Here is a 24789-nt window from a genome sequence, read left to right on the forward strand (position 1 = left end):
ATCCAGTTTATAAGATTTCTCACTCTATACACTATACACACAAGCCTTCTATCACATTACCTGATGCATAGCATTCCCTCGTTAAACATGTGAAATGATTTCCTCAAAATATATTATGTTTTAATTGATAATAGATGATTTAGAAGTCTTAAATGTTTAGTCCAGGAAGTCACACACACAAGCCATCAAGAATATGTATGGACTTGCCTTCAGGGCAACTTCCTATGTTAACATTTTGTATTAAAAACAGATATCCTGGCATGAAACATATGCAGACCACATTAAATGTGAATGATGTATGCATGTGTTATACTGTGTTCTTCCAAACATACATAAGTAGAGGCAAACAATTTACACAACTGCAGTTCACATTTAATACAATCCATATTTACATTGTAAAGCAGATATTTAGGTATAGAATAATAGAATCATACAGTTGGAAGGGACCTCTGGGGTCATCTAGTCCAACCCCCCTGCACAATGCAGGAACTCACACCTATAGCAGCTTTTATTTCATGTATGGATTTAATGAAATCATTGTAAAATACTGATGTTTTGAGTAGTTAAAGATCAATGGTATTTATGACATAAAACATGGTTTCCAAGAAACACTCAGTTTCAGGCTTTTGTGGATCTTCAAGGGAAGGCAAATCTTCTGTGAGTATGACCTGATAATAATTTCCCTCAGAATGCACACTTCCTTGTCATACATGATGTGCAATGGCCCTATCACAGACCTATTTTCCCCAAACAGCAATATGGAGAAGCAAAGTTGAAGAGACCCAAATCATTATTTTTTTGATACAGATTTTTTATTATTCAATTAGGACATAACAAAATGTTAATATAAAGAAACTACATTCGTTAGATTATGTAGATTGAACTCTACAAACATTTTAGAAGAAGAAGAAGAAGAGTTGGTTCTTATATGCCGCTTTTCCCTACCCGAAGGAGGCTGAAAGCGGCTTACAGTCGCCTTCACATTCCTCTCCCCACAACAGACACCCTGTGGGGTGGGTGAGGCTGAGAGAGCCCTGATATCACTGCTCGGTCAGAACAATTTTATCAGTGCCGTGGCGAGCCCAAGGTCACCCAGCTGGATGCATGTGGGGGAGCGCAGAATCGAACCCGGCTCGCCAGATTAGAAGTCCGCACTCCTAACCACTACACCAAACTGGCTCTCTCTTTAGTATAAAACCCTGTTCTATCCCTGTGTCACTTATCTTTTTAAATAGTTCAGATAAGGGCCCCATTGTTCTTGGAAGACATCATCAGTTTTCCGTTGACTGTCAATGTCAATTTGGCCATCTTGGCCAAATCCGCCAGTTTAGTCAGCCAGTCCTCTATTGAAGGTAAATCTTGTATCTTCCATTTTCTGGCTATAACCAGCCTTGCTGCTGTCGACCCAAATCATATTTATAAAAAGAAACCTGCAAGTTTTCAGAAAATATACTGTGCAGATGGACCTTCTAAAATGCAGACCCCAGGTGCTGATGTTATGTAAGCTGTGACATAGATCTTCAAATGGTACCATCTACCATTAAGTAACAAAATTCTGCTATAAAGAACCATTCATCTCGGTTGCTGAGATTTCCAATTTGTTTTTAGTACAGGTGATAGTAACTGACAATATCAATGTGAAACCAGATGTAATAAAAACAGATCAACAGATTTACTTTTTATTCTAGTACAAAATAATCTGTAGTTTACTACAGTGTTCATGAAAGGGAGAAAATATTTAAAATCTGAGAAAAATACAAGACAAAACCTAAAAGTCCTATTAAGGTACAACTGGTTTGCATTAAAATAGTGTGCAGTGTATGACCTCCCCCACTCCACATCATATCACTCACATACTGTTTTTCTAATTTCTGGTATGTTTCTATTAGGAATCAGAGTAGTGGGGAGTGCTGTTTGGCAGCAGCGGGGGGGGGGGGGGAGGGACGGGACTAAATCCCCTGTGGGCCCATGCAACTAGTTTCATGGTTCTTTGAATTCTGGCCACAAGTAAATGTGGGTTTGAATGTTCACAGATGACCTTCACAACATGGACTTGGCAATTTGGGAGGGATTAGAAGAAACCAATGATGGCTTTTAAATTAGCGTTTGGATAAAGCTTGTAAAAATCTAATCATTGCAAATCTACTTCTTATGTAGTCTATTCCATTATGCACATTGAGGGCTTTAAAGGAGAAATGCCTAATTTTTTTCTCCTTCATACAACAAGCTTATTCTTTTCTTTATCCTTCTGATCTTCAGAAGCTCAATAATCCAATATTTAAAAATAGGGAGGACTTGCCCTTTTGATTTTAAAAAAAGTGTGGATATATCGAGGATAGCTGTTGTATTTAATTTAGGACTCAAAGAGTTAACAGTCTGAGGAAGAAAAAACACCCACTTGCCTGAAGCCTGTCACCTTTTCTTGGCAATTACACTGCTAATGGCTGGATCCCAAGCAAAGTGGCAAAGAATATCTCTTCTCACGTTCCCAACTCACAGTGCATTCCCAAATACCAGATGGTGTTTTTGGAATCCATTTCATGATGTTTGATATGACAATGCTTCTTTATAATGTTAAATTATATATAACAATTTCAAGTAGCTGATATCGGAACAAGTAGAGAAACAGAATAGCAAGCACAAATGGAAAAACAACAACTCAGAAACCAAAACCATGGGGGTTTCACCTCCGTTATTGTGTTCTGTTTCTCTAAGATTCTACTCGAATTTGTAAAAAAGAAAAAAGAGAGGAAGAGGAAACAAATTGTTTGTAGAGCTTGCAATACACTCACATTGCCTATTTCTGTCTATAATTTGGTGCACATTTCAAAAGTCTTGCCAGCCCTGCAGGAGGACTTTGAAAGAGCATATGCAGTTATATTTCAGCATTGTAAGAAAGAAATAAATACAATCCCTTCTATATTTACCTATTGTTATCTAAAGCTTTGGAATTTGTAGAAAAAGGCTTCAGTGTATGTTACCCCAAGTGATGCTAGAAAGGACCCATCAACATCCATGGAAATATTTCCAGATTATGGGTAGTAAAGATCTGTCCCAGTAAATTTAATTCAGCAGTACAAATTCACAGTATATGAGGATCTGCTTCATTAATGAGTCAAATTCAGTGTGTCAAATCAGTAGGTGATTCCAACATTTATATTAAAATCAATGGCATTTTTTGATCTTCAAGTTCTTTGTACACCTTTCAAATCTGGACCAATTTGTTGTACAACAAAGGAAAACTGGATTTTGGGATGGGGAAATTAACATATTTTTCTTTCAACTGAATTTCAAAGAGACTTTCACTTTCTTTATATGGTGGTGTCAAGCAATATACACTATCCATAAAAGACAATAAAAACTCTACTTGCTGAAGATCTCCATAGCCCAAATAGCCTTTTTCTTTTGCACACCAAGTCACAAAAGGTATGAAAAATGAGAGAAGTAAAGAAAGCCTATCGTTCTGAACACCCTGTGCTGAATTTCTGGGAAGCATGTATTGTATTGTTATCTTTCTCTTCTCAACATGTAGCTGAAATATTGGGCAGATTATCTAAACAGTTTGTTCTCTTTTTGTTGAAGAAATGGATACAGAAGCATAATCTATTACCTACTTTTAAACTATTTTCTTCTTCAACAACACTGTTTACTACTACCACAGAGTTTAAATCACTCTTTTATTTTCAGTGTTGTTATGTGTACACTACAGTGATACACTAGAAGTCAAACTCAGAAGTGACCTCCCTCTCCCAGTTCAATTTCCTTTTCCATTGAGAGCTCTAGCTTTAATTAGTGCAGATACTCTGAAAAGTGATTCAGTCCCAGTTGCACATCCTTGTGTGACTTATCATTAGTGTTCCCATTTTCACATACACTGCAAAGATCTAGACACTGATTCTCTATCAACTGTGCCTAAATTTCTGTGGCTTTTCCCCACAGCAAAAGTAATCATTGCTCACAGAACAGATCGTACAGGTCTAGTAACTGCCACATAATTAACATTAACATGCAGCAATGCAATTTCGGAGTCTTTTTAACGGGCGTGGATAGTAGAATGCATAGCTCATCTTTCTTTGTCATTCTGTAAAAGGGGCCCCATGTGAAGCTGCTGGTTACTGAGTGATGCTTTGTAGTCTGTACCAGAGAGTTGCACAGTACCAGCTGCACTGGCAGGTAGCCGAAGTGCGAGGAGATAGCTGCCAAACTATGCTATACAAAAGAAAGAGTGCCAGAGAGAAAAAGACCTTTGCATAAAATGACCTTTGACCCTTCTGCCAGCATGGATCCCATATTCATCACTTCCAGACAATTGCATCCTTCATTTCACCACAAATGATGACCAGAAAGAGACCATTTGTGATAGCAATTGTTAGTTTACAGTTCCCAGAGACTGGATTATCTAGCCTTTTGTTTTGGTGGTGCCAATATGTCATTTGATCCTTTATTTACAGGATTAAAATAATCATCTAGCAAAATATTATTATTAATACTTCTGAAGACATGGAGCACACACAATGTAGATTGAGGGGGGGGGCAGGTCCCTAAAATACAATCCTGTGTTGTTAGTTATTTTCAAGTAAATTGTTAATTGCAGGAAGTTAAATGTAAACTGTCGGAGCTATCTTGCACTACCTTTTTAAATAGCCAAACATTGTTCCAGAACTGGTATCTCATGCCTCAGTTTTTACCACCGTTTTAATTATTCCTTCCTTCATTTTTATCAGGATTTTTTAAAACTTACATATATTAGTTGAGCAGCACTGTTTATCTAAGATGAAACAGATTAATTTTACAGAAAAATATTTTGGGAAAACTTAGTTTTATGTAGATATTTATTTGGAAATAATTGACAAGAAATTCAAAATAGTAGAAAAGGATTCAATCATTGATTTTGAAGTTTACATTTTATTCCATTCAGCTGCATATTACATTTTATTCCATTCAGCTACACTTACTTCTCAGGACAGATTCATTTTTTTCTGTTAAACCATCTCACTGGAATCAACAGGAATCCTAATGAGCAACCCTGAAAACAGGATGGACATACATTTTTCCACAAGCAGAATTTGTAAAAACTGGTCTTCACTCACATCAGAGAACTGGAAATATGCCTGACATCCAATGCTAAGTATTAAGGGAAAAGTTCTGTGCACACGTGTGGAACGAACACTTGAGGAAAAACTGAAATGTATGGTGTAATACGATGTCAGTGAGTTTAAAAGGGTGTAACTCTGGTTAGGGTTGCCACTATTGTTTCTCACTGGAAAAGAAGAGATGTCTTAAAATTTCTACAGATGTTTCTCTGAAAACCCTGCTCCCCCTGTGGCCCTCCCCCCAGATGTCTATTTGATCTTTTCCTTCTTATCATAAGGAATGTTCCTTTGACGAATGGAAAAAGCCTTATACCTGAAGGCTAGCTTCATTGTACTGCACCTGACTTCTGGCTTGCATGTGAGACTGTCTGTTCTTTATTTTCACTCTGTATGAAGCTAATGGAATTTGCTGTTGATTAACCTCAGATCTTGAATAATGATCCAGCCTGAGATTACAGCTGGCAATGCCATGGCTACTTGTACTTCCTAACTGTGGGAGACAGCAACAAGCACAATGGTGCAAAGCTATAGATCCAAATGTCAGAAATAGCTCATGAGAGTAAATTTAGCAGTCATGGAATAAGAGGATGGATTTTCATGCATTAAAAACTAACTAAATGACAGGAAGCAAAGCATAGGAATCACTGGAAGTAAGCAGTGGGGACTCATAAGGAATAGTATTAGGTTTCATGGAACAGCCAGGATCTGGCTACAGGTCTGGCTACAGGTCTGGCTCCTCTGAGGAAGAAGCATCCTGCAAGCCGGATCCAAAGCCATAGCTAGTAGCAAGAGACACTGCAGGAGGAGACAGTCTCGGAGGAGCCAAACATCCATACAGCCATTTAATAGCCTTTCAATTAGAATTGCCACATGCAGGTAAAAAAATTACTTGAGATTTGGGGATGGAGCCTGGGGTGGACCAAGACCTCAGCGGGTTACAATGTCATAGAGTCCTCCCTACAAAGCATCAGTTTTCTCCAGGGGAATTGATCTATGTAGTCATGCAGAGATGAACTAATTCCAGGGGATTACCCTACTTTCACCCCCCCCCCCTTCCCAGCCCTGAGTTGGCAATAGAGCCAGCTGCCCCGCCAGTTCACCTCCCGTGTCTCCAGAACCTTGGGAACAGCATACAAGGAAGAATAGATGGGACAGAAGGCATAGTGCCAGACTGGTAGCACAGCACAGACTCCACATTAGCCATTAGAATGAGTGCTTGCAAGAGTGGGGCTGAAGTGGTTGGCTGGTGTTTAGCCTGCTGTATAAAAACAGCAAACAAGGGAGTGACTGTGTGGAAGGAACTTGTTGCCTAGTTTTTAAGCTTTTGATTGACAAAAAAATCCAACTTCAAGTATGGCCTATTGGGATCTGAACTTGTTGAAACTGAGGGGATAGGATCTTAGGATCATCGTGGATAGCTCAATGAAAATGTCAATCCGATTTGCTGAAACAGTGAAAAAGGCAAATAGTATGTTAGGGATTATTAAGAATGGGATTGAGAATAAAATATCTGATAATGTAATACTCCTGTATAGATCTATGATGTGGCCCCATTTGGAATACTGGGTCCAGTTCTGGTCACTGTAATCTCCTAAACTTTGCCCTGAACACTCAAATCAGCACCCTGATTCTGCTTTGTGTAGGTGAAGAGCATATTTATGCTCACCCAAAGAGATCACCCAGTAGGATTCCAGAATGCTCTGTAGGATCTGATGTCCACCTGTGACCCAGTTGATGAGCTGGTAGAGGATTGACATTGCCAACTCTCTGGGGCCATTGATGAAACTGCCAGATCAAGTTCAAGGTTTTCGTTTTGACCTTTAAGGCCATTCACGGCTTGGGCCCTGTCTATTTGAGGGACTGCTTGTCTCCTTATGCCCCACACAGAGCACTTTGCTTTGTGGGTGCTAATCTGTTGGACATCCTTAGCCCATGGGAAGTAAGCCTGGCCTTGACTAGGGCCAGGGCCTCTTCAGTCCTGGCCCTGACCTGGTGGAATGAGCTCCCAGGAGAGCTTAGGGCCTTGTCAGAGGTGTCACAGTTCTGTAGGGCCTGTTAAACAGAGCTCTTCTTTGGTTGACACTAGTGCTAAGAATAACATGGCCTATTCTCAGGCTTTGTTTGGTAGTCCAGCTAACCCACCACCTCTATAGAGGTCTACTCAGGTGACTAGGGAAGCCAATAGTGTGGCTTGTAGGGGGTCTTACAGACTGAGGGCTAAATGGGGTTTTATATAGGTGTTTTTCTGAGATTTTTATGTTCATAAGCCACCACACGTCTTTGGAAAATGGCGGGATATACATTCAATAAATAATAATAGTAATAATCCAGAATTTTGGGCTAGGGTGTCATCAATATACCAATGACACCCAGCTGTTTCTGTTAATGGATGTCCATCCATCTACACCTCTGAGTGTATTGAGTGCCAGGAAGTGGTGGCAGATTGGTTAAGGCAGAGTTGGATGAAGCTGAATCTAGCTAAGAAGGAGGTCCTGTGGCTGAGTTGGCATGCCCCTGATGAGATGCTTCAACTTCTGGCTTTTGGTGGTGTCTGGCTAACAACTTTGGCCACAGTCAGGAGCCTGGGGGTGATTTTGGACACCTGCAATTGATGGAGGCCCAGGTTAATGCTGCCTGTCAGTCTTTCTACTATCTTTGCCAGGTGCAACAGCTAGCACATTACTTGTTGATGCCTGACCTGCCCACTGGGATCCATGCAATGGTCACCTGCAGATTAGACTACTGCAATTCACTATGCAGGGCTACCCTTGTATCTGATCTATACACTTCAACTTGTCCAAAATGTAGTGATCTGGCTCCTTATGGTAACCAGGTGGAGAAAGCATATACAGTCAGTGCTTTCCCAGCTGCATTGGCTCCAGACTGAGGACTGAATCATATTCAAGGTGTTGGTATTGACTTTTAAGGCCCTAAACAATCTGGGACCTTTGTACTTGTTGGACAGTATCTTCCCCATGTCCCTCAGAGGAGCTTGCACTCAAGCTTGCAAAATCTGTTCAAGATCTCCAGCCCAAGAGAAGTGAAACTGGCCTTGACCACAGCCAGGGATTTATCCACCCTTGCGCTGGCCTGGTAGAATGCTCTCCTGAGTGAGATCAGGGCCTTGTGAGTCTTAAGGCCATTCCACTGGACCTGTAAAACAGAGCTGTTCCAGCAGGCCTATGGTTGAGGCCTATGGGAACTAGCAATAACTGGCCTCCCTCCCTTTTAAGGGAAGGTGATGAGTCCCTGGGATTTTTAAGACAGATCAATTTTTAATAATAATTTAATGGTTTAATTGCTTAATTATTGAATAGATGTTGCAAGCTGCCCAGAGCCCTTGGGGAAGGGCAGCATAGAAATGAAATCAATCAATCAGTAAAAGGAAGGACATTGAAGAAGGAAGGCAACCAAGATGATTAGGGGGTTGGAACACCTTCCCTGTGAGGAAAGGATGAAGATTCTGGGACTTTCCAGTTTAGAATGAGATAATTAAGGTAAAGGTAACATGATAGATGTTTATAAAATTCTTCATAGGGTGGAGAGGAATCTTTCTCCCTTTCCCAAAATACTAGAACTAGGGGGCATGATGGACAGTATATACAAGATGGACAAAAGGAAATACTACTTTACTCAGATTAAAATATGGAATTTGCTATCATAAGAAGTAGTAATGGCCACAGAATAAACAGCTTTAAAGGGGAATTAGTTTCATGGGCATGTCCATCAAAACCATCATGATTTTGGGGATCTTCCACATTGACCTATTGTGTCTAGCAGTGGCTGTGCTGGGACACTGCCAGTTCCTAGCAGTGGGGCAGCATGCCCTGACACTTCCCAGCAATGCATGAGGGAATGCACGGGGGTAGGAATCCCCTGGTGCACATAGACTGCCCTGATGTTTTGTGTGTGTAAGCACAATGCTGGGGCTGGAAGGTTCCACCATGCCGTGCTGCAGCTGTGGCAGTGGGAGAGAGCGAAGGGTATGGGGGGCCCACCGCATAATGGTAGGATAGTGGCATGCCTGAGGACTGAATCGTATTCAAGGTGTTGGTATTGACTTTTAAGGCTCTAAACCAGCGGTCCGCAAGCTTGTGGGGAGACCGATCGCGCATGCGCGTCAGCCCCAGCGCAATTGTGCATGTGCGGACCGCTGCGTACGTGCGTTTGCGCCCGGCAGGGGCGCAAACGCACGTGCGCGGCAGTCCGCGCATGCACGTTTTCGTCGCGGCCATGCCGGCGGCCGCGGCTTCCCCTCCCGGCCCCTCCGGGCCGCGAGCAAATCGGCCGCTAAAGCGGTCGATTAGCTTGCGACTCGGCAAGCTTCTCTTCCCTCCCCTCCCGAAGTGAGAAGCTTGCCGGGCCGCGAGCGAATCGGCTGCTTTGGCAGCCGATTTGCTCGCGGCCTGGCGAGCTTCTCGCTTCGGGGGGGGGGAGGGAAGAAGGAGCCGTGGCCCGGTGCCGAGGCCTTCACAGCCCAGCGCCGGGCTGTGGCCCGCGGGTTGGGGACCACTGCCCTAAACAATCTGGGACCTTTGTACTTGTTGGACGGTATCTTCCCCTATGTCCCTCAGAGGAGCTTGCACTCAAGCTTGCAAAATCTGTTCAAGATCTCCAGCCCAAGAGACACAGTCCAAGGGCTCAGCCTTGGACAAAGACACTAGTCCTGTTTAGGGATAGGCACAAATTGGCTGGTTCATGATTAGCAACCATAGTTTGTGGCAGGTCAACCAGCTAAATTTTTCACAAACTTTCAAGATGTTAATAGTGATTCATGAATCAATACTTTTCCAGACAAACTGTCTCCACTCAAACAAAGTGTTTGCCAAACTTCAAAGCAAATTCAAAGCTATTAGGGCAGGCAGAATTCACACTTTGGAAACACCAATAGGTTCCTTGTGTGTTTGAGGTATGTTATTTGCACTTTTGGACCTGCACCTGAAATTCCTACCAAATACACTTTTCTGGGGGCATCTGCGGGGAGGAATCTGCATAAAACTTGGAAGGCATGTAGAGGAGCATCAAGGAGAGGTCCTGTATGGGTTTGACATCTATAACTTGCACAGGGTTAATTCTATATAGTCCTGACCAACTGAATCTGTGCCTGTCATTTCCCCAGAAAGTGCTTTCCTGATGGCACCTTCTTTCGGGAGTAATGGTGGTGGTTGGTAACTTGGACTACGCAAATTCAGTCCTCACCAAACTTGGAAGGCAGATAGAAGAGAGTCATCCTGGTTCTATAGCAGTGGTTCTCAACCTAGGGGTCGGGACCCCTTTGGGGGTCGAATGACCCTTTCAAAGGGGTCACGGCAGGGCAAGCAGCTTGGCTGGGGGAGAGGTGCCATCCACACAACAGCCTTGCGGGGTAGATTGAGATAGAGCATTCGTCTATCTGGAGCAGCAGAAAAGTGCGAGATCATCATGGTGGGACAAGAAATAGAACTGAACTGAGAAACCCCAGAATATATATATATATATGTTCATGATTGTGTGTATGTGTGTCTGTGTGTGTGGATAGAGATAGAGAGAGATAGAGATAGAGATAGAGATAGAGATACAGATACAGATAGAGATAGACACACATAAAGGTAAAAAGGTAAAGGTATCCCCTGTGCAAGCACCAGGTCATGTCTGACATTTGGGGTGACGCCCTCTAGCATTTTCATGGCAGACTCAATACGGGGTGGCCTTACCAGTGCCTTCCCCAGTCATTACCGTTTACCCCCCCAGAAAGCTGGGTACTCACTTTACCGACCTCGGAAGGATGGAAGGCTGAGTCAACCTTGAGCCGGCTGCTTGGATTAAACTCCCAGCCTCATGGGCAGACAGCTTTAGACAGCATTTCTGCCGCTTACCACTCTGCGCCACAAGAGGCTTCATATATACGCACACACACACACATACACACAATCATGAACAATGTAGCTTCATGCCATTGGTCAGTTTTGGTTTAATTTCTGTGAAAGAACACTTGCATAATTTTATGGTTGGGGGTCACCACAACATGAGGAACTGTATTCAAGGGTCGCAGCATTAGGAAGCTTGAGGACCACTGCTCTATAGGATCCCCTGCAGGTTTGAGTGACTAGCATGTCTAGGAGGCTCCTCTGTCACATCACTAACCAAATTTTCTTTGGCAGCTAAAAGTTTGTAATGGCTTGTGTTTTGTGAACCAGACATATTACAAACTCTGAACTGGACCCCATTTTCCTGGTTTGTGCTTATCCCTTGTTCTGTTCATATGTTACAATGAATGTTCATACATACACATATATCCTGCCCATACTTTTATACATTCATTTGTAAGAAAAAGCCAGCAAATGTTCAGTTTACAAATGAAATCAGTACCAGGATAAATGTAAGCTTAGTATCACACATTCAGCTGCACATGCATTGATTGTAAATGGAAAATTAGTCAATGCACATTTAAAAAACTGTACACTATGCATGCATTTGCTGTAAATTGTGAACGAGTTTTCTGTATTAAACTCCCTTTTGTGGTGCGAGATGTGTAGCAGCAGATTAAAACAGCACAAGAATCATGCTCCGCTGCCTCCTCAGGGTTCCTATTTCCACTGAGAAATGGGAGATTTCCAGGTGTCCCTTGGAACAGAGGAGTCATAGGTGGTCTCTCATTTCTTCCTGGAATGAGTACAGAAATAAGGTGAGGGGGTGATTCTGTGCTCTGCTGAAAGCCCTTCTGGTAACATGAGAGAGTTGCATTTCTTTCCCTCAGTGGAATGACTATTGAATGGAGGCACAGGAAACAAAATGCAATGGCCAGGAGGGGCTCAGCAAATTCTACATCTAGCTTTGCAAGAGGAAGGTAGAGAGCTCAGATCTTTCCTGTAGTGTTTGGCTTTGCCTTGCCTTTTTGTCAGTTCTAGCTTTCAGGAGAACATGCAACCGAGTAGCTGCAATCCTAAGAGCACTTTCATGGGAGTAAGACTTTGTGTTGAGTAGAACCTACTTAGAATTGTTCTCTTTGTGGCTGTCTCTTCTGCAAAGGCATGTCTGCTTTATCTGACATACGTAGTTTAGCTAGTCTCAATTTATATCCCCCCCTCCATTTTAGTACTTGCCTTTGGAGCAAAACATTGGCCCTATGAAGACAAGTAGGAAAACCCCAGAACAGGGAATTCAATATATTTAAGGAAACCTTCCCTATCCCACAAATCTCTTATTCCCAAATCAGTCAGCTATTCAGTTTTTCTCCCTTTAACAGATTCTCAACCTTCTGAAGCTAGAAAGGATACTAAGTCCTCATGAAGAAATCTCAATTGACTGAAGTGGGACTTACTGCTCAGTAGAGATACTTAGGAAGGCTCTCTCAAAAATAGTTGCTGCAACCGATGTGAACACAAAACTCAACATGCTGTGGTTTCCATATTCATTATAGTGGAAGAAAGCCTGGCAACCAACTGGAGAATGGGTGTGTGTGTGTGTGGGGGGGGGAGATGGGACATGACAAGGTCAGTGATGGTTAGCATGTTGTCACTTCTGGGAAGAAACCATAAGTGATGTCTTGCCTCTTTGGGAATCCCTGGACACTCTATATAAAACCATAGAGTTTTCAGGGATTCTTAAAAGGGAGTCTGTATACATAATATGCTTTATTACAGCTGTTCATTGATCTGAATGCCAAATCCTTCCTGAATTGGAGGTCCACTCCATATATTTTCATTGTACGTATAGAGCTGTACCCTGACTTATTTTTTTAATATCCCACATCCTGTGTTCCAGATTATCATAGTTTAGCATAGATCTGAACCTCCCATCAATTATTACAATGCTTATGCACAATATATTCCTTGTAAATAGTCAATATGCACTTCTGAAAGCTGATGTTGAAAATACAACCAAAATTGCACAGTGCTGAACAAATTACAAATTCAATTTACATCACCAATACAACTGATACTGTAACTCGGTATTTAATCCACTTGTAAAAAGCATTACTGCATTCACATTGTCTTCTCACATTTATCTTTCAGTGTAAAAACTGCTGAGTAACACTAAAAGATTTAAATATGTTTTACAGTGAGTTAAAAACATTGATTATATTTATTAAGAACGATAGGGTTATTCTGTTGGTTAATTATGACCCAGTGACATCAGGAAGGACCGCCCCCCTGCTGCATGTGTTCTGGAGTTCCTATTTGTGTATTTGTGTATCAAGGACTTCTACATTCCCTTAGGGCAGAATCTGTGGATAGAATGCCTTTCTTTGCTTCAGTTCTCCTGTGTGATTTGGCTCACTTACAGGAATCACCTGCAGTCCTTGCACAAAGGAGATATTATGTTACACTTTAAAAAATTTGTGGTACACTCTAGCCTGATTGCCAGGGCATTTGTGATTGATTGGATGACCCTGTCTTTTACAAGAGATTTGAGCATATCATTTTAGGCTGTTTCCAACCTTGGGTAATTAGGAATTTGAGTCAACAAACAAACTTGTATATAATGGACTGTCAGGTTATAGCTGAGTTATGGAGACTCCAGCAAGGGGCTTTCAAAGCAAGTAAGAAACAAAGGTACATTGCATTGCCTCCCAATGCAGGAACTTCTTGGGAGGCTCCCTTCCAAATAATGATCCTGTGAATACAGTATGACTTTAAGTGAGTGGTTTGTAATATGATATAGATCCCAGAAGGCCATAGCAGATAAGCAGTCATGGCTAAAGCAGCAAGTTCTGCTCCTTCTAATGCTGATTTATAAACTGGTCAGATGAGTTCAGTTCCCCCTTTCTCTCAGTTTCAGCTCACAACAAAAAAGGGGGGGCATCCAACAAAAAGGGGGGTAGCCATTCAACCCATCCATTTCCCTTCCCCCACCATGAAGTTGGGGGGGGGGGAGTGAAACAGATGGCTTTTATGTTTGTAGTCATTTAAACCTAAAAGCTGATTAGTGGCCATGTCCCACTGTTAGGTTTAAATGGCTAGCAACAATTTGACCAATCAGTTTTGCTTCCCCCTGCTTCAAAGCCATTTAAACCTAAGGTGGCAGTTACCCATCAGGCTTAAATGGCAGGCAGTCATTTCAGTCTAGCAGCAGGGCAGATATTCCTATCAGGTGCTAGGTTTAAATGGTTGGTAGCCATTTTCATTTCCCCACTGACCAATGAAATGGTTGCAAGCCATTTAAACCCAACAGCAGGGTAGATCTACCTATCAGCTATTAGGTTTAAATGGCTGGTAGCCATATCCCTGGTCCATTTTGGTCCCTTACTTCAAAGTGGGGCAGTCATTTAAATATAACAGCTTAACTGTAGATCCAACACAGCTCAGTTTAACAGGTCCCAAACAGCCAAACTGAACCAGAAAAAAGTCCCATAAATGATCAAGGATGACATCTTCCCTGGACATTGGTTTGTGGGCTCCCAACTGACCCACATTAATGCCCAATTTTGACTCATGAGCCTTTTCATTCCCATTCCTTCCCATTCCATCCTGCCACTTTCTAAAACCTCTTATCCTGATTATGGGTTATAAGTAAGTTAGGATGTTGCACTTGCCATCCTTCTTCATATCTCAGGTCCTCTCTCAGAGACACCAACAGAATGGGTAACCCTTTAATAATCAGCTCTCACTCACACAGAACAAAACACTGAGGCCCTTTCCATAGTCATAATTTGCTAGCACATTCTCACCACATTGAATTCTGGATTCAGACCCTGAATTTGCACCTGGCAATCTGTATTTGTGTTTTTCTCTGGCACTGGCCTGGAGTCTATTTGTGGCTTGCATTTTGCACTTAAATTGGAAGAGTGGAGGTTTCCACCCTGCCTCCCCTACGCTTTAAAAAAAATACTGAGCATGCAAAATAATGTAATTGCATCTTAACAGGATCAGACCAGAAAAATGCCCCCCCCCCAGCACACATCTTGTTCTCATGTCTCCTAGCTGCACTGGTGGAAAGAGCAAATGGGTGCCTACTGCTCAGACAAGGACAGTTAAGAGTTGGGGAGAAAAGTGAGTATGGTTCTCATAACAAACTTGTGCTGTAAACGCAGTCAAAGTAAAGAAAAATAAAACAAATGCATCATTCATCCCACAATTCCCTTCAATCATAAGGTGTGCTTAGATGCTGGGGAAAATGGGGAGGTGGTATGTATGTGTGTGGTGTATGTGGTGCTTATGTTACTGCAGATTCACATTGTAACATGATCATCTGTAACCATGAGCATCTAAATAAAAGCAGTAAAGCATCCTGGGAGAAGTTTTGTGTTAAGGGTCATGGGCCAATCAGGTCCATCATTGGTGTCTATATGCCTCTGGTCGTCCATCCCCTGGCTCCCCAATTAGATTAGAACTCCCACCCCTAAGGGTCTTCCCACAATTCTGCCACTTCTTTGCAGCCTCTTGCACCTCTCCAGGAATGCATGGAGGCCCTTTGGCTTCATTCCCCTGAGGCAAAAGTTCCTGCCTACAGAGTTTAGGGAAGCCAGACTGTTTCTTCTCTGAGGGGGGAGCACCCACCCCACCATCCCCCCAACTGCCACCTTCCCCCTCTTACGGACCCTGGGACACATTGGCTGCTAGGCGATCCCTTCAGCCCGCCTGACATGGAGGCTGCCAGTGCCTGCCTCCACGATGTTTGGTTAGGAGTTGGGGCCAGTTTGGTTAGGAGTGGGGCGAGTTTGGTGTAGTGGTTAGGAATGCGGACTTCTAATCTGGCAACCCGGGTTTGATTCTGCACTCCCCCACATGCAGCCAGCTGGGTGACCTTGGGCTCACTGATAAACTGTTCTGACCGAGCAGTGATATCAGGGCTCTCGCAGCCTCACCCACCTCACAGGGTGTCTGTTGTGGGGAGAGGAAAGAGAAGGCGACTGTAAGCCGCTTTGAGCCTCCTTCGGGTAGAGAGAAGCGGCATATAAGAACCAACTCTTCTTCTTCTTCTTCTTCTTCTTCTTCTTCTTCTTCTTCTTCTTCTTCTTCTTCTTCTTCTTCTTCTTCTTCTAAACCTCAAACAGAGGGGAGGGTCAGGGGGGAATGCTCTGGTACTGTAACTGGGGGTGCCAATCTCCAGGTGGGACCTGGGGTTCCCCTAGAATTACAGCTCCAGACCAAAGAGATCAATTCCCATAGAGAAAATGGATGCTTTGAAGGGTGAAGACTCTGGTACTGTAATTGGGGATGCCAGCCTGTGCTTACCTAGCCTTCCTTGGCACAGTTCAAGGAGGGTGGCAGGCAGCTTGCAAATGTTCTCCACCTGTGGGCTGGGCTGTCTTTGGTGTTTGTCTCCTTGCTCATGACTGATGGGACTCACAGACAGATGGGGGTGGCTAGGATTTCCACTCCATGCTGCACAGAACACTTTGGGAGACCCAGCCCTTCCTGCAGGCTGTTCTGCCCAATTTCCTTCCATTACAGAGGAAAGAGAAGAGGGCTTCCTATCCTTTCCTTGGGAACTTGCTGGCATCATGTGGGGAATGACACATGGCTTAGTGGTAAATGAGGTTGAAGTCTGCCCCAAGATTATTTTGGGGTTCATCCTTGCCCCAGTTCTTGTTATAGGGGAGTTCTTGTTCTAGGGGAGGGAGGCCAAACTGTGGTTCTCCAGATGTCCATGGACTACAATTCCCATGAGCCCCTGCCAGCTCCTGCCAACAGTTAAAGGATGGTGGCTTCTAAACTGGAGAGCTGTCTCAGCCCTACATCCCGCACAGACTATCTGTTATAGGGAGAGTAAGGCCTCCATCCTCTCCATTCACCCTCCCCCCAGAAACTAACCCAACTGTCACTTGCATCCCCCCTTAAATCTTCCCCAACCAAGCTTACCTGCAATGCAGCTAAAGCAGCCAGGCCCTGGATCCCTTTCTCCAACAAAATGCTGCCATGACCTTCAAGACAGACACCTTGGGAGACACACACTGTCCTGCCCTGCTGTCTCCCTCTTGGCAAAAGCCCTTCTCACCACACTGTGCCACCCAGCTGCCTCAAAGCCAACATCCATTCCCATCCAACCTTCCCTACTATACTTTCTTCACACCCATGTCACCACTACTATGGCCCCATTTGCTATCACACCAACACAATCCCCCACAAAACACCCCTTCATCCCTATGCCCTTTCATGCAGAACAACCCTCCCCATCCTCTTCTCACCATCAAGCTATAACACCAGTTGTATTCCTAGATACAACAGGCTTTACCCCTAGTGTTCAAAATTTAAAAAATATGGTGTGGAGGGGAGGGAAGGAAGGGGAGGTTGGGAGGAGAGACAGACCATTGGTCAGAGTTTAAACATCATCCTTTGAGATGGGAAACAGAGGAGGAAGCCACCTCAACTCTTTTAAGTTTCCACTTTAGGTAACCGTGAATTCCCAGATTTACCAGCATTTGCAAACTGCGGTGTACACAGGGAGCACTTTTGGAGCTGCTCCTGAAATTTCTGTGTGAAATGCTTGTAATTCTGCAGATCATTGCACCATTTTTTGTGGATTTGGAAACAGTCTGAGGAAAGTCTAAGAAACAACGTTTGAACTATAACTACACTTGAGATCCTTGCTACAAATTTACTTTTTCAGCCTCTTCTAAGCATCTCTTCTATACAGTTCCCCTCCATCAAAATAACTTTTTCACCACAGTTCCCATGCTGCTGACTTCTCTGCTGTTAACCCCTACTGTAATTTTTTCAACTTATGTATTTCAGGTTTCCATCTCTCCACATTCTGTCAGCTCTCATTGATTGCTCTTGGAAGGAAGTGCAATCTAGATTGTCTGTCACATCCAAATAATGACTAAGGTAAACCTTGTTTAGCTTCTGTGATCTTACAAGATTGAGATAACCTGTGCCATATTATGCTATTTCCCCATTACCCCATTTTAAACCATCACAATTGTCAGTCACAAGACCAGACTGCTACTTCTTCTGGTTGTTCTCATCTCTTCATATGAACAGGCTAAGGGATTTAGAAGAAGAAGAAGAAGAAGAAGAGTTGGTTCTTATATGCCGCTTTTCCCTACCCGAAGGAGGCTCAAAGCGGCTTACAGTCGCCTTCCCATTCCTCTCCCCACAACAGACGCCTTGTGAGGTGGGTGAGGCTGAGAGAGCCCTGATATCACTGCCCGGTCAGAACAGTTTTATCAGCGCCGTGGCGAGCCCAAGGTCACCCAGCTGGTTGCATGTGGGGGAGTGCAGAATCGAACCCGGCATGCCAGATTAGAAGTCCGCACTCCTAACCACTACACCAAACTGGCCAAACCACTACACCAAAATTTAACTCAGGTACACATGACAGTCATTTAGAACAGAGTTGTATGTACCTCTAGCATGGGGGCAGGAGAAAAATAGCAAAGAGAGAGCGGTAGAAAGAAAGAGTGATTAAGAAAGAGCTATAAAGAGAGAGAGAAAGAGGATAGAAAGAAAGAAAGAAAGAAATAAGAAAAAAGAGGGAAAGGAGACTGATAGCAAGAAATATATGTAGAAGGAAAAAAAGTAAAAGAAAGCAATAGAATGAAGAACAGAGGGACAAATATAGAGAGGGAGAGAAAGACAGAGAATTACAGAGAAAGAGAGAGAGAGAAAGAGATATAAATTGAGAGAGGGAGAGAAGTAAATTAAGAGAGAGAAAGAAAGAGAGAAAAAGACAGAAAGAGACAGAGAGAAAGAAAAAGAGTGATAGAAAGAGAGAGATAAAGGGTAAGAGAGGGATAGAGAGAGATAGAGAGAGAGAGACAGCGATAGGAGAGATGTAGAAAGAGATAGAAAAGGAAGAGAGAGAGAGAAAGTGGGGAAGGCCTGCCACGATGTCTCCCAGGCTGGCCAGGATTTTCTGTGCCCGGTGAGCCTGGGAAGGGCAGTGGAAGACAGCCCACCTGCTCTCACTCACCGGTGGGACGAAAAGCTGCAGCAGGGCTTTTAGTCCCAGGGGTGAGTGTGGGCAGGAACTCTGTGCCCCCTGCCCCGCAGCCCCACCAACTTCCATCCCTGAAGGCAGGCAGGGGCATACTGGCACTAATAGCGCCAGAGTGCCCCTGGCCAGGTTGATGGGTCCATGGGCCAATCAGGATGTGCGGACTGGAAGTCAGACAGTGCTCATCTAAGAGGGCCCTGCTCAATTATATGTAACCGCAAAAGCTGTTACAGATAAACTTTTATGTGCATGAAGATTTCTTTAGTCAGAAGAAGTGCACGTGCACACAAAAGCTTATAGTTTGAATACAATGCTGTTGGTCTTAAAGATGCTACTGGACACACTATTTATTCTGCATCAATAATATTCTAACCTGCAACAAGTAGAAGAGAATTCACATGCACATTTACAATATACTGATGAATGAGAAAAAATTCTCTGCTCTCTTAAAACATAGATCCTATTGTTTTTCCTATAGTTGTTAATTCTGAAGAAATCTACAAAAATATAGATTCCCGCTTAGCCATAAGTATCTAGGATAGGCGAGACTATAATTCTACACAAATGAATTCAGAAGGCTGCCTGAAATATCAGTATTTGTTCTAAAATGACATTTTAATCCTCAAGTAGAACGGCTTCATCAAATAGAAACAGAAAAATAAGCTGAGATATATTTAGTTTCATGTTAAAAGGAAAGGTGTTATTTGGGACTATCTGGATGGATATAGCAAGTGCTTCTTTGCAGGCATCAGCCACATGATCTACTGAAGTTTTAGATAGGGCTGCCATCTGATTCCCACATTTCAGCAGCAAGGGCTGAAAGCCACAATGCCATTTGGCTCCAGAATTTGCAAAGTCAATTTGCCAATCTCCCAAGAAAACAGTACCATCTGGATGCACCTTAAGTCACTGCCCTCTAAAATAGTTCACTAATTAAATGTCAGAAAAAGAACTGCTGTGTAGTAGTTCCACCTCCTCTGAGATCATGCCAGAGTAGCTCAACAGTGATCAGTCTGGCTGTGGCTATGGCAACAGAACAACATGGGGTGCCATTGATGGCAGTCCACGTATCCAAAAGTAGAGGTAAAATTCTCACCTGTAGAAAATACATCAAATGTTTTAGACTTCACAAACACACCATTTCTTTCATGTTGTTTTTGGCATATTTTCTGAAATGGCGTTTGTTCTGTGTGCTGCATCTGACTTGATGTCACGTTACAGAAATCCAGTTCTGCTTTGAAATTAATTGGAATGGCTGGTGTGCACTAAGGGAGAAATCCTAAGCAGGTCTATTCAGAAGTAATCCCGTTTGACCCAATGGGACTTAGTCCTGGGAAGATGTTCTTAGGATTGTAGCCTAAGTGTAGCATGTGTTTCTTTTAAAACACAAGTGCTGTGATTTCTTGGTAGTAAAGTCTACAAAGCATGTACTGTCTGCATTATACCATTCTATGACATGTCTGTAGCTTGATGATAGTTTATATATAACAGCCCTCTGGAAAAATCTGTGTTTACATGTAGCAAATGGTTTGAATTTAGTCCCATTAGTTAATATATCTGTTTTGTCTCTTTCAAGGATGCATAGATTATCTAAAACCATGTCTCAACAACCTGGTATATAGGAAATCGTCCAGAGGTTTGATTTCAGTGGCCATAAATGTAAAGCTCATTGGGACAATTGTTATTATGTACAATGTGTTAATATTAATAGACTCTGTTCAGCCCTGGAGTATGGTTTTGATATGATTGTAAGATCATTAATAATAGACACTTTGTATTAATTATCAAAGAGCCTCTTGTGGCGCAGAGTGGTAAGGCAGCCGCCTGAAAGCTTTGCTCATGAGGTTGGGAGTTCGATCCCAGCAGCCGGCTCAAGGTTGACTCAGCCTTCCATCCTTCCGAGGTCGGTAAAATGAGTACCCAGCTTGCTGGGGGGTAAACGGTCATGACTGGGGAAGGCACTGGCAAACCACCCCATATTGAGTCTGCCATGAAAACGCTAGAGGGCGTCACCCCAAGGGTCAGACATGACTCGGTGCTTGCACAGGGGATACCTTTACCTTTACCTTTATTAATTATCTACCCCTTGTTTTAATGTGTATATACAGAGAAATGCAACAACATTAGACATTATTGTATCCAAAAAGATTGGTAAGGTGGTGTTCTTAATGAGTATATATGAATACGTGTGCAAAACTGAAGAACACAGTGGTGGCTGTGTTAACTTCCTGTTTTGACACTAAGAGATGCTCTGCCATCAAGCAACTCTTAACACTTTGAACTACTGTGTTATGTTCATAAGAATTTTTATGCAAGGCAGGGAAGGTGAGGGTGCAAATGGGACAATTTATTCAACAATAAATTAACTTAGACAATACCGAAACAGTATGTTTAATTTATATTTGCAATCATGATGGCTGGAAGTTTGCTTCTTTTTAAACAAGTTATGCTAGGGTCCACAGGATTCAATTTAAATACAATAATGTGGGACACAGACGCTTCAAAATGTCCTATACTGCTGTAACTTAGAAACAGTAAGCTGCTTTTACTCTTTAAATTCAATAATTTCTCAAAGCTTGAACTATTAACAAACATTGCTCCCTGTCCTTTTAATGTTCATGCTTCTTCAGGTGAATTAAGTTTATGGAAGAAGACAATTCCCTCTCTTGTCAAGCAATGACATGAAATGCTATGCCAGGGATTCCTGACTCAACAAGGATCTCCTGAAATTCTGCTGTTCCTCCACCAGGATACTACACACAAATCATTATATTCTAAATGATTCTCAATGTTTATGAGTAAAAAAGTTCACGTGATGCATTCTTCTCTTATCAAATAAATATGAAATTATGATGCTTGATTCAATCCTGCCAACTGTTTACATACACAAATTCAGGGTTCTGACAAACCCTGAAATGGAAAGCAATGGAAACCATACTTATGCAAACTTTTTTTTTTTAAATCACAGCATTCAAAAAACCCACTCTTGGCTCAGAGTCATCAGTTGCCTAATTTCAAGATTTTCTAAATAAAGAAAAATTAAGCACAACAGGGAAAATAACATTGTAACTGTTGTTGAGTTTATAATCCAGTGTAAGTTACCGAGTGCTGATAAGTAAAGGAAGTTCAACCAGACAGTTTAATCCTCCAATTTCCTGTCTTCTAATCAGCCACTGGCTCTTTTGGCTTTAAATTAGAAACATTCCTGACAATATTTAGGACAGGTGAAGGAAGAGGATAGAAATGAAATGGAGGAAAAGTATACATCTGAAAAATATCTTGAGATGGGAGGATGAAAGAACAAAACATTTAGTGGAACAAGAAGTATATGTGGGAATAGTCCCTGTATAAATTAGCAAACATAATAAAAGGAAAAGGTTGCTCATACGTTGAGAAAGAACATTTATATACTGTATGATTATAGATGTTATATAGTATTGGAAGTAGACAATTATTTTCAAATACTATATAATAATAATTAAAATATTATTTTGTTTATACTTAATTTTTTTCCTAATGGTGGGCCAAGTTACTAATTCATAAAAATGTCATAGTACGGGCAGGTTTCCTGAAAAATTAAGGTAGCCAAGTACAACTTGCAAATGTTTACATGCATTACATGCAAATTAAGTATAAACAAAATAATATTTGGCTCAAATAACTACATGAAACAAAAAGTTATGATACTTAATGGAATCACTGTACATCAGATCGTGGGATAAAATACTCATGCTACTGTTGATAGTACTTTGATTGGAAGATTAGATACTCTTAACACAAGAGGTCCTAATTTTTATCTCTTTGAATGAATACTGCCTGAACAATTTTAGTTACTTCCACTGACAACTAAGTACAAACATACATGCAGCAAAAATGTCCCCAAGGAATTATGTGGCTAGAAGAAATGTAGAGACTGGGACTTACAGATGAGATCATAAAACTAGTTAACAGGATTTAGCATATTATAGTTTCAGGAAAAAGACAGTGGGGTTGAAAAATGGATGTGCATATCAATGAACATTTAAACCAGTACAATCTTTAATTATTGTTTGTTCTTAATAACTGCAGATACAGTAAGTCCCCAAGTGGACAGGATAAAACTCTGCACTTGTCACAAAGTTTGTTAGTTTTAAATAACGAAGTGTCTGTTTACTCTGCAATATTCTTTTTTTTTAAACTCATTTTGCAATAAAGAAGCCTGAGTGATCTTTATGGCACTGGATGAAGACAAACAATTAGCATTTGAAGAATTATTGCTTCTGATACAAACCATATCATCTATGCCTGAGAATCACTTCAAGCCATCTCTTCGGTTAGTCCATGCCTGCCCTTAATTTGGTTTAGCATCTGAAGTCGAAGGGGCATTGTATCCAAATCTGTAACTCCTTTATCACTTGTACCAATATAATAATCCTATATGAAGTGGTAACCATGAATGAAATGTTAAATTGATAAACCAGAAACAAATGTTGACAATGCTAGCTGTACTGACACTGACAGCTTTTTCTTAGGTATATAGCAATACAGGACAATCTAATACTCATTTCAATATTATACTATATTTTAATGTATATTACTTTTTATTCTGGAACAAGAATGTTTCTCCAACTTTGTTCACTTTAGTGGGAAAAATAAATTTCATGTCTGCGTGGTATGTATTAGCAGTTTTGAAGCCCAAGGTGTCACAAGAGTGATAGCCTAAATTAATATCTATTTCAAGAATGGCATGATTAAAGCATGAGGGAAGAGAGGGTTAGATTTCAAAAGATTTCTTGCAAGTCATTACCACAACTGTAATTATTGCTAAAACGTACACATGTAGTGAGCCTTGCTTACAGTACTATGAGGTGTCTGGCTGATCTTGAACACATTAGTTGGTATTAAGTCCCACTAAAGTCCATAAAACTATTTTACTTTTTATGTAACTTAGATCTTAAACTTTGTCACACCAGTCCAGATTTTAAAACAGCTTGTTCAGATATTTGTAGGAAGATAAACATGTAAAAATGTAGGGGATACAATGAGAAGTTTGTATTACAAAGCCATTTTTCAGTCAACCTCTCTCCAAACGTACACAGGCCATTAACCAAGATCTTTAAAAACCCCACAAACAAATAAAAAACTTTTCATTTTCATTGGACATCTCAGCAAGTAACTATTTAGTGACAAACACACTGTAGATTGAAATGAAATCATGCCAGGGAAAGGGGGGGGGGAGAGAGAGAGAGACAGAGAGACGAAGAAATTACTGTGCCCACCCTTTTATACAACCATTTCTTTCATTATAATAGGTCTTTTCATCCAAATGACACCGAACCTTTCCATTTGGAGAGCATGCCCCCATCCAGTAGAGACAGCAGCCACTTCAAACTGATTTCAACCTGCTTCCCGAAATAAAACAAACTCGCTCCATTGACACACATAAATTGTTTACGATTCATTAAAAAGCAAAATTGCACATCGCAGGGTTGGCAGCTGAGTCTGTGCGGGTGGAAAGAGGGCATTCACTCATCTCTTTGTATGCTGGCAGTACCAAACTGAAATTTAGCAGTAGGCAGTAGCTGAGATTTTTTTGGGGCAGCCTGACGATGCATGAGGTAACTTTCAAAGCTTCCTTTTTGTCTTTGTATGTTAAAGTGTATTATGTAGCTGAGTTTTGATTAAAAGAGCTTAACAGATGCTATGAGGTCTGGAGATAAAATATGCTTTGTGTATATGTGTATTTGTGTGTGAAAATGACTTATTTTTCTATCAATAGCTGCATCCTTGTTTAAAACTAGACATCGCTATTGTGCAAATACTTGAATGTTTCATTTTTGGAAAAATGAAAGCCACT

General features: G+C 41.7%; 1 protein-coding gene and 1 long non-coding RNA gene across 8 annotated transcripts in view; one reads left to right on the forward strand and one right to left on the reverse strand.

The window, feature by feature from the left end:
- The window catches only part of NFIA (nuclear factor I A), a 592830-nt gene that overhangs the window by 565753 nt on the left and 2288 nt on the right, over positions 1 to 24789 (reverse strand). The gene's annotated exons all lie outside the window — the stretch shown is intronic.
- LOC143835604 (uncharacterized) overlaps positions 17747 to 24789 on the forward strand; it is a 142569-nt gene continuing 135526 nt past the window's right edge. For both annotated transcript variants that reach the window (XR_013230240.1, XR_013230241.1), the window contains exons 1-2: positions 17747 to 17842; positions 21584 to 24550. This is a non-coding gene — a long non-coding RNA (uncharacterized LOC143835604). The remainder of the gene's footprint in view (positions 17843 to 21583; positions 24551 to 24789) is intronic.

This window comes from Paroedura picta, chromosome 4, assembly GCF_049243985.1.
Source record: "Paroedura picta isolate Pp20150507F chromosome 4, Ppicta_v3.0, whole genome shotgun sequence".
Taxonomy (NCBI): Eukaryota; Metazoa; Chordata; class Lepidosauria; order Squamata; family Gekkonidae; genus Paroedura; species Paroedura picta.